The sequence below is a fragment of the Apus apus genome, chromosome Z (genome assembly GCF_020740795.1).
Source record: "Apus apus isolate bApuApu2 chromosome Z, bApuApu2.pri.cur, whole genome shotgun sequence".
Classification (NCBI taxonomy): Eukaryota; Metazoa; Chordata; class Aves; order Apodiformes; family Apodidae; genus Apus; species Apus apus.
In genome coordinates, this window is record NC_067312.1 from 33,229,434 (window position 1) to 33,239,329 (window position 9,896).

Here is a 9,896-nt window from a genome sequence, read left to right on the forward strand (position 1 = left end):
GACATCACTAGATGTCTGGCCGTTTCCAATAGCAAGGGTGAAACCTGGAATAATATTGGCATCACTAAAAGAGCAGGCAAGCTGCAAGGCATAATACAAGGGGTTTTCTGGGTGCATCAGTCATGGCACTGACTGATGTACACTTTTGGCCTGATGACCACAATACACCTGCAGCAACCTTAAGCAAGTTTATGTAGGCTGACATGTAGTAAAATGGTAGATTTTCATGGCAGCTACTGAAATAAAGGGAGTTTTGAGGTTGTTTCTTCCTCCTTGTTTCACAGAGGAGAGGTAGAAGAGATATGAAAACTCAGATAAGGTGTAGAAACAATCCAACACTTTTCACAAGGCAGAAAAAAAACCCTAATAATAACCTGACACAACACATCCAATTTTTTACATTTGGATACATGCATTAAATTTTTCCTCTCAGAAAGTGTTGCTTCTCTTCTAGCATCAATTTACTTTTCAAGCAAAATATGTGTAATACACCTACAAAGTTTGTAGACGTGACTGTTGTTGAAACAGGTATCTTACCTATGCTCAGCTGGCTTTCTCCACCCTAAATTCCTAAACCCCTCAATGATTTATGCTTCCTCCTGTAACACGCTCCTGCAATGAGCAGAAGGCATTTGCTCAGTCTCCTTACAACCACCTGCAGTGAGAAGGCATATCCACCACCATTAAGTCAGTCACTGGCTACTTGGACAGATCCTGATGTTTAATGTTTGATTTCAGCAAGTCCAAATGTGGAGTCAGGTGCCAGATCTGAAACCAGAAAACTACTCTCTCCTTCATTTTTACTGAGCCCGCTATGCTGACCTCCAGGAAGTAAGGGAAAGGAACATGTATTCCATGCTGCAAAAGTAAAGAAAAAAAAAACCAAAATTAGAAGGGGTAGATTAAGGACTGGGAGAGACTGAGAGGAAGGGAAGCAGGCAGGTGGAAGAAGAGAGAGGTGAAATGTTATTAGATGAAAAGTGAAGGAGATTCTGAAGAATATGAGTGTTGTAGACTGAGCTCATTTTAAGCAAAGAGCAACAGAAAATTAAGGTCTTACTGATCTTACATGATGGTTCTTAACGGTTGGGAGGTATAGCTCAGCTGGCTGAGCTGTAAGTAGAAGAAGATAAAAGAGGAGAATTGGTTATTCTTAGATTTGGACTGGGACTTGATTGGCAGAAGGAAAATTAAACTCAGCAGGGAGCTCAAGACTAACAGAGCAAGAAGAGTAAGACTGAAGCAAGAAAGCTGAGAAGAGGGCAGGAACTGAAAAGATGTGGGTGAGAGAAATGGTGTTGTGTCAGGAGGGAACTGAATAGGAAGATATAAGATGTAGGTGAAAATAATGCCTGTGATCACATAATTAAAGGTAATACTGAGAGTATACAGCAAGACTGTTTTGAGTTGAGCTGCACAGAGTTGTAAGTATTCTTGTAACACTTTCCATACTTGAGTGGTTACTTTCTGGGACCACTACTGGAGTGGATACATACTGTTTGCAGGAAGAGGTGATTTTCTTAGCACAGAAAGAGTTAGCAGGGGTAAATCTTAATTGAAAACGCTTGCTGCCTAGTGACTGGCCTTTAATTGCAGTTGTCATAGTAGAAAATGTATATTTTCTCCAAGACATGAAGCAAGATGTAAAGATACTGAGTTGCCAAGTTACAGTCAAAGTGGCTTGAATGTTTTCATTATATGCTACAAGGCTCTACCACTTCGTCATACGTGTTAGTCTTGCCAACATTGAGTAAGAGAAGCTTGAAGGATTCATTTGCAAGAGTATATTTATTTCATGACCTACCTTCCCAAGTCTTTTTGCAGATACATATTTCTTACATACATAGTAGGAACAGATGCAATTGCCCTATACTTTCTATGATAATATAGAAAGTTTATAATGTAAAGCTGTATGCAAGAGTGTTTTTGGCACTTGGGCAGAATACACATGATGTTTTCCTGAGGATACACAAGGTTATTGTGGGAAAAGACCTGTGTTCTGGGTCTCACAAAGGAGGTTGAATTTTCAGTAGCATGAAAACTCCTCCACTTTGTAAACGGAGATAGAAAATTAGATTACACTTTGGAAGCAAAGCACCAGAAGCTGAAGTAGTGATACCTCTGACAATAGTAAGATACTTCGTCGTTCTACAGCCAGATGAGCACGAACTATGGTAATTATAACACAGCTTCTTTGAAACCCTTCTTTCTTATGAAAATTTATTTATGTCCTTAGGTTTTACTATGCAATTTGAAAAGTTTCTAACTATGAGGACAAGTTTGATTCACTCTACAGATAGGGACATAATACAGGCACACCTGAAGTGATTTTTCTGAAGAGTTTCTCTCAGAATGCCTGGACACTGAACGAAGGTCTACTGAATTCTAATTCAATACTATTTGACAGTTTGTGCTATGTTGATGCACCCAGCTTTTTCCCAATGTTTTTTTTGCCTCCTTCTTTAGGACTCCCCATACTCAAGCTTTGCATTATGATGGATCTGTGATATTAGAACAGGAGACAATCAAAGGATTTAGAAATTCCCTTAGGCAATTCTCACATTTCCTTCTAACATGTCAAAACAGCCAAGATGAGCATGATTTATAGGAGGCTGTTATTCTGCTGCTTATTTGCATCAGGTCTGACTGCTTCTAGAAGTTTTGTTTGCTTTCTGCTGTAGATGTAATGCAACCAAATTCTTAGGTCTTATGTGAAGGTTTTGGCATCACTTCTAGAGGAAACTGGATGGTTGGAGGTTTCTTGTTCCAGTAAAAAAAAAGTCTTCAGTCTAGACTGTTGTGTTGACTAGAGTTCTCTTGTTTATTTTATTTATAAAACTGATACACATTATTAATTTTACACCAGATAAGGACTCTTCTGTTGGTGCAATGGGAATACAGTTGACACAGTTGAACTAGTTTTTCAATCAGTGGTTCACAAACCTTGGGAGATCTGTGGACTATTCTTCTTAGACTTGTTTTGGTAAGGAGACTGCAAAAACTACTGTCAGCAGGTTTAAAGCTATTGTACTGCAACATATTTTTCTGCAGGAAATTATTAAAACATTTGCAATTGGGAAGGTTAAACTACTAGACTTTGAGGATGCTGAGATATCTTATGCTCTTGGGTGTTGCCCAGAATTCTACACAGAGTCTCCAGTGTTGCTTATAAATCTATATAAATCAGAACAGTTACCACTGTACCTCTGGGACAGATGCTTGCCACAACATTTTATTCTAAGCTTGACCCATTGGTGCAGTTCACTGTTCCATGTATTTTTAAAGTACAATCTGGGTTATATAACTGGTATCTACAATCTCTGCCCAGTGGTGGTAATGGCTAATGAAATCATATATATACATGTGCAAAGCAGCAGAGAAAGAAAAATAGTGCCTTAGATATGCTTCTGTGTTCTATACATGCAATGAGTATTACTTCTGAAGCCAGTAGGTTGCATTAGTACACACTGCTGAGAATACATTGAAAAGCTGGGCCTTTTCTGTATGCCTTCAGTCCCGATTCATCTGGATTCTTGTACAAGTCTGTGAAACAGCAAGTGCAGCAGTCTCATCGCTTCCCTTTAAACAAAGCCAAGAAAATACTAATCTGTGTTCCTAAATGCTGTTTCTGTGTTCCTTTTTCTGCTCTCTTTTCCCAACCTATGGCAAGGATCTCAGGAAAGAGGATTAATCATTTTTAGAAAGCATTGCTGAGACAATGTGTCAAAACTGACAGAAATAAAATGCCCTGCACTCCACTACTGTGTTCATGTTCCACTGTTCACAGGCCTTTGAGCACAAGACAATGCATCACAGAATTATTCTTGCTGCTGCTGAGGTGACAGTTTGTCATTGCAAGGTGTCCTTGATAGCCAGTCCAGACTTTCATACTTTTTCTTACAGCTGGGAAAGGTCTAAAGTGTAAAGTGTGTTTTGAGGTGAACTGCCTACACCGTGCATTGCCCCAGCTGAAAGTTATTACTTTGGTTGGTATGACCCAAACTTCTGGTTTGTAAGCATGAACCAGGCTTTATTTTGCTACTGAATTTGAGTAACAGTCACCTTGATGATGATAACTGATGTCTTCTGTTAGAGTCTGCTTCGCCTTATTCATCTGGAGTAATTCTTCAGTTCTAGAGTATTGTCTTAAGGCTCCTGCTTAAGAAGATCAGCATTATCCTTCCCGAGTAGAAGTCATGCAATGTGACACCAAAACATGACCAATGACTGACTATCAAGCTCAAACTGACTCACCCTCTGGGTGTTGGTTTGAATAAACAAATTATTGCTTCCTAAGAGCTTCTGACAAAGAATATTGGCATTAGTGAGGTAATTAGCTGAAAGCAAGAATGGCAGGACTTCTGTCTACCACACCCTGTTTTGTCATGTACCTGGAACTCTTTTTAATGCTCCTGCAGCCTTTGAAGAGAAGACAAAGGTCCCACTTCTGTAGCCTTTACTTCCAAGGGAAGGTCTACTTAGAGCAATTATTCAAATAAGGCTTATATACTTCAGTAAGACTGTGGAATTCCTTCAGGACCCAGATTACTAAAACCTCATCTCTCACAGTTTATTCATCAAAGTTCCCAGCACCTTGGGATAAGTAATGCAAAGATTATTTTCTTCTCATTATACATGGTATTGTCTTTGTCCAACACTTAAATAAGTATACTTTATTACTGGGAATGTTAAAAAAAAAAAAAAAAAAAAAAAAAAAAAAGTTATTTTATCACAAAATGAAAAATAACACAACTAACACTCAGAAGAATGGTTGTCCTGAGGAAGTATGTTTTTTTAAAACCATTACTCATCCAAGGTCTGATATGACATAACTCCAGGTTAAATATCAACCACACTTTTTGCTGTACTGTAGGAATCTGTCTGACACTGTAAACAAATTAAGGAAATAGAAAACTTGTATGAACCTAGGCACCCGCTGGCTGCTTTCCAAGATAATCTTTGAGCTTAAGTTTTATAAAGGGGAACTAGTAGTGATGACAGTATCTGAGCACTTGGCTCAGTAGGGCTAAGAATTTTATGTTGGCCAAGGTCGAGATCAGTCTGATTGCCCATCCAGTTAAGTGGGAGCCTTGAGCAGTCTCTGGATTGGACTGATATTTCCAAAATCACTGAGTCAAATTACTCTTGGACTGCACTCCAGCTGAGGGAGGGCCTGACTGTATGTGCCCCCTTTGGATCTGACTTCAGGAAAATTCCTACATTGCAGGATCCTATTACAGCTACTTTTGACCTCTAAGACATCTTGAAGACTTCATTTAATAGAAATTTTAAACATACATATTATAAAAGGAAACTATAGTATTTAAATCAATTATATAAATAATCTAAGCTGCTGTGTCTCATCCCTTAAATATAAAATCTCTATTAAAAAAATTTGTTTTGTTTTCCTGATCCTTTCTATTTTGAATTCTAGCACTTCTCAGTAAGCACCATCTTTTATGGAAAGCAAAAGAAATCATAAACTGAAAACTATCCTCTTCCTTCTCATGCTGCCCATTATTGTTCTGGTTAAGGGCTTTTGTACTCTCATCTCCCATGTGATTATCCTCAACAATCATTAAAGAGCTAAATCTGCAAAGAACTACCATTAAAAGAAGGATCCCACCATCCAGGTTGGAAAGTAATTACATAGGTTTAAGGTGCCAAGAGAAATTACCAAGTGGATTAATTTAAGGTTCACCAGTTTACTTTCAAATTGTTTAGCATAACAAGCCCTCTCCAATTTCTTACGTAAAATCATGGTTTGACCTAAGACAAGTCTAAGGTGGTGCTCAATAAAGTCACATGAAGAAACTTTTATTCCTTGGCTCTTACACCCAGTTGAAGATTCAGATTAGATGGTGTGACAACTGAGAGCCTATCCAACATGTAGCTGAACAACCTCATGTGTTGTCTGCACAAGCATTCACAATTTGCTGGACTAAACTATCAAGACTTCAGGACACAGAAAGAATGAAGAGGCTGATAGGAGGATTTAGCAAAGTGTTAAAATAATGGAATATGTCTATCTGGACTTAAAAAGAAATGCTAGCAAGGATTGATCTAAATGGTCTTATTTAGAGACTAAAAGCAAGAGATTCAAAAAGCTCTGAATCCCACCTAAAGAGTGGACAGCATAGGGCAGAAAGAACAGGGATACACGGCAGGACTACAGGGTTGCTGTTCAACACTGAGAAAATTCATGTCACCAAAACTCAAGTAGAGTTCAATCTCACCAGCAATGTGAAAGACTTTAAAAAATATGTTAACAGCAAAAGGCAAACCAGAGATAACATTGGTCTGTTACTTGACGAGATTGGTCACCTCACCAACAGGGACACAGACAAAGCAGACATGTGTAATGTCTTTTTTGCCTTTGTCTTAAACACCAGTGATAGGCCCTGAGATACCCAGAGCCCTGCATTGGAAAACTATGTTTGTGGGAGGCTCAGAGGGCGAGTGGCCAATTGAATTATCCCTCTGAGTCTGTCAGGATTATTTTTGCGGATACCACCCCTAATTTTCAGGGGAATTTAATCAGTTTAGGAAACCAAACGTACATGCAGGCAATCGCCTCTTTCAGAGGACAGATCGGCCTGACCTGAATTTATCTTATTGGGTGGATAACACAAATTGACAAATATGCCACACCCCAATAATGAAGGGAGAAAGGTTAAAGTAAAACAATAGGGTTTTTTATAACTTAAAGGGACAAAGGTTCAGGAAGGGTAATGTATTTGTGAATAGGGAAAGGGAAAAGATGGGTCAGTGTTTGTGTTTGTTCTTGTTTAAACACTCAAAAGATTTAAAAGGAAACAGAGGGATAGAGATCCTGACAGGAACCGTTTGCAGAAATGTGTGCAGCAAAAAAAACGGAAAGAAAAGAGATAGATGATCCCAATATACCCACAAAGTCCTTCTTGAAGGATGCAATGGGGCTGGTCTTCAAGCAGTCTTCCAAGCAGACCAGTCGCAGACCTATCAATGCGACCAGACTTCTGCTATTTGGGTTCTCATCTTCAGTGGCCCTGGCAGCTCTTTTGTTAGCTCGCCCTGAAAAGGACAGGTAAGGAGTGATTTCAGGCAAAAGTGATTCCTTCTTCTGGCCACTCGATCTCTACTGAAAGCTTCACCAACCTCGTTGATAGCTGCACCTATTTATGCTCAGGGAGCCGCTCCTCTGGTGCATCATCTCCTCACTGCGGGCTCCTCTATGCCACTTTTCTCCACCACTACACACACACACCACCACTCAAAAACACCACCCAAATGCCACACACTGCTGCGTGCAATCTTTCCTTTTATCCTGATTTTGAAGTGAACCATTGTCCTGAATTGGCCGCTTTTTCAATCCGGCCTTTTGGCAAACTGCCATGTCCAATCATTATCCAAGATTTGTCCATACAGGCAATCTGTATCAGGGGGTGTGGTGGCACAACATTGTTGTGATTTTCCCACCTCCAGCTTGCTTGTCTATTTGCAACATTGCCTTTGCTGAAGTTACTAGCAAGCATAGCATTGCAAAAGTTCCTGGCAAGCTGAGGCAGCCATTTTAGGTCTCAATTTCACAGCTTTCAAAGAGTCATTCTTTCCTTTCTCAGTCTCAGAGTGTGGGGGAGGTTTGACAACTCCAACACTGTGTTTTCAGTGGGGGAATGATAAACTCCCAGCTGACTGAACTTGCTTTAGACTTGCTACTTCCAGCTGGTTGCTCATAAATCTGTGGTACCTGGTGGGATTCATCCCAGGGTACTGAAAGAACTGGCCAATGTCATGACAGATTCTCTCTCCATTATTTTTCAGTCTTAGGAGTGTGGACAGATGCCGGTCAACTGGAAGGACAGCAAATGTTATCCCAGTTTTCAAGAAGGTAAGAAGGAAGACCCTGGTAACTGCAGGCCTGACAGCCTCACTTCAGTACCTGGTAAAGTTATGAGCAAGGTTATCCTGGGAGTTCTAGAAGAACACTTGAGAGACAATGCAGTCATTGGTCACAGCCAATGAGGAGAAAGTCCTGCTTAACTAACTTAAACTTTTTATGCCATGGTCATCCAACAAGTTGACCACGGGAAGGCAGAAAGTTTTTGGTACTCTCTCTTACAGTATTCTTCTGGACAAAATGTCCAGCACACAGACAAGTCCATAGTTCATTGGGTAAGCAATCGGCTGAAGGGTTGGGCTCAGAGAGTTTCAGTAAATGGAGTTATATCAGGCTGGCAGCCAGTCACCAGAGGGGTTCCCCAGGGCTTAATTTTATGGCCAGGGCTCTTTAATGTTTTTATAAATTATCTGGACATGGTTATCAAATGAACATTAAGTAAATTTTCTGATTATACTGAAGTAGGAGGAGCTGTAGACTCCCTTGAGAGTAGAGAGGTCTTACAGAGAGATGTGGATAGACTAGACAGCTGGGCAACCATCAGACATCTGAATTTAACAAAAGCAAGTGTGGATTCTCCACTTGGGATGGTGTAATCCTGGTTACAAATTGGGGCAAGAGAGGCTGGAGAGCAGCCTTGCAGAAAGACATATAGTGATCTGGGTTGATGGCAAACTGAGCAGGAGTCAAGAATGTGCCCTGGCAGTGAAAAGGGCCACCCATGTCCTGGGGTGCACCAAGCACAGCATTGCTGGCAGGCTGAGGGAGGTGACTGCCCCACTCTTCACTGCACTGGTGCAGCCCCACCTCAAGTACCATGTGCAGTTTTGGGTACCACAGTATAAGAATGACATCAAGCTATACTTATGTGTCCAGACGATAGTAACAAAGATGGTGAATGGAGTGGTTTAGGTCACTTGGTCTGTTCACCTTGGAGAAGAGAAGGCTGAGGGGTGACCTCACTGCAGTTTGCAATTTCCTCAAGGGGTGCAGTGGAGGGGGAGGTGCTGACCTCTCTGGTGATTGTGACAGGACATGAGGAAATGGAATGAAGCTGTGTTAGGCGAGTTCAGATTGGACATTAGGAAAAGGTTCTTCAGTGAGAGGATAGTCTGTCACTGGAACAGGCTCCCCAGAAGTGTGGTCATGGCACCAACTCTGTCAGAGTTCCAGAAGTGTCTGGACAAAACTCTTGGTCATAAGGTTTAGGTAGTCCTGCAAAGAACAAGGAGTTGTACTCCATGATTCTTATGGGTCCCTTCTAACCTGGAATATTCTAGGATTATGAAATGAAGGCAGAGGATCTTTCCCATATGGTGAAAATACAATTTAGATACTGTTTGATGTACATGTTTTTGTTGACTTAAATAGACACCTATTTCCTTGAAACACAGATTAGTTTTCCAAATCTGGGAGCCTGATGATTTAACAGAGTGGCTTTAACATAGGCAAATCTTTTTATCTTTGTAATTCAAGAGTAAACTCATTGACTTCCATGCTGTTGTACTGATGCAAAGCCTGTGTGAGGTAAAAATCAGACCTTGAGATAGCAAAGCATAAATTCATGAAAGCACAGGCTTAGTCATATAGTTTACTTTCTGAATGTTACTCTTCTGGAACAACACAAAGGATTTCTTTTCATTATTTTCAGGTTATTTACAGTAGGGTTCAGATAACTTTTTCATTAATAGGAACACTATTTTAAATTTAAATGATACTTGGGTTATTTCTTCTTACTTTTCATTTTAAAAAGCTTGATAATTCAGGTAATCTGAAATGCTAATTTTAATTTTTCAAATCTGTTTTTTTTAAGTCTCTTCAAGTTTGGATACAGCTAAATCATTACCTTCTGTATAAGGTGCTTCTTGTATAACAAAGAACCCTCCTTTTATAGTTCAATATTGCAGCAACAGTAATATAAACTTCAACTTTTACTTAAAGACATGTTCATAGTTCAGGTAATGAACTTCAGTATGGTCCTTGCTGATCTACAGAATAGCATAAATCAATATTAATT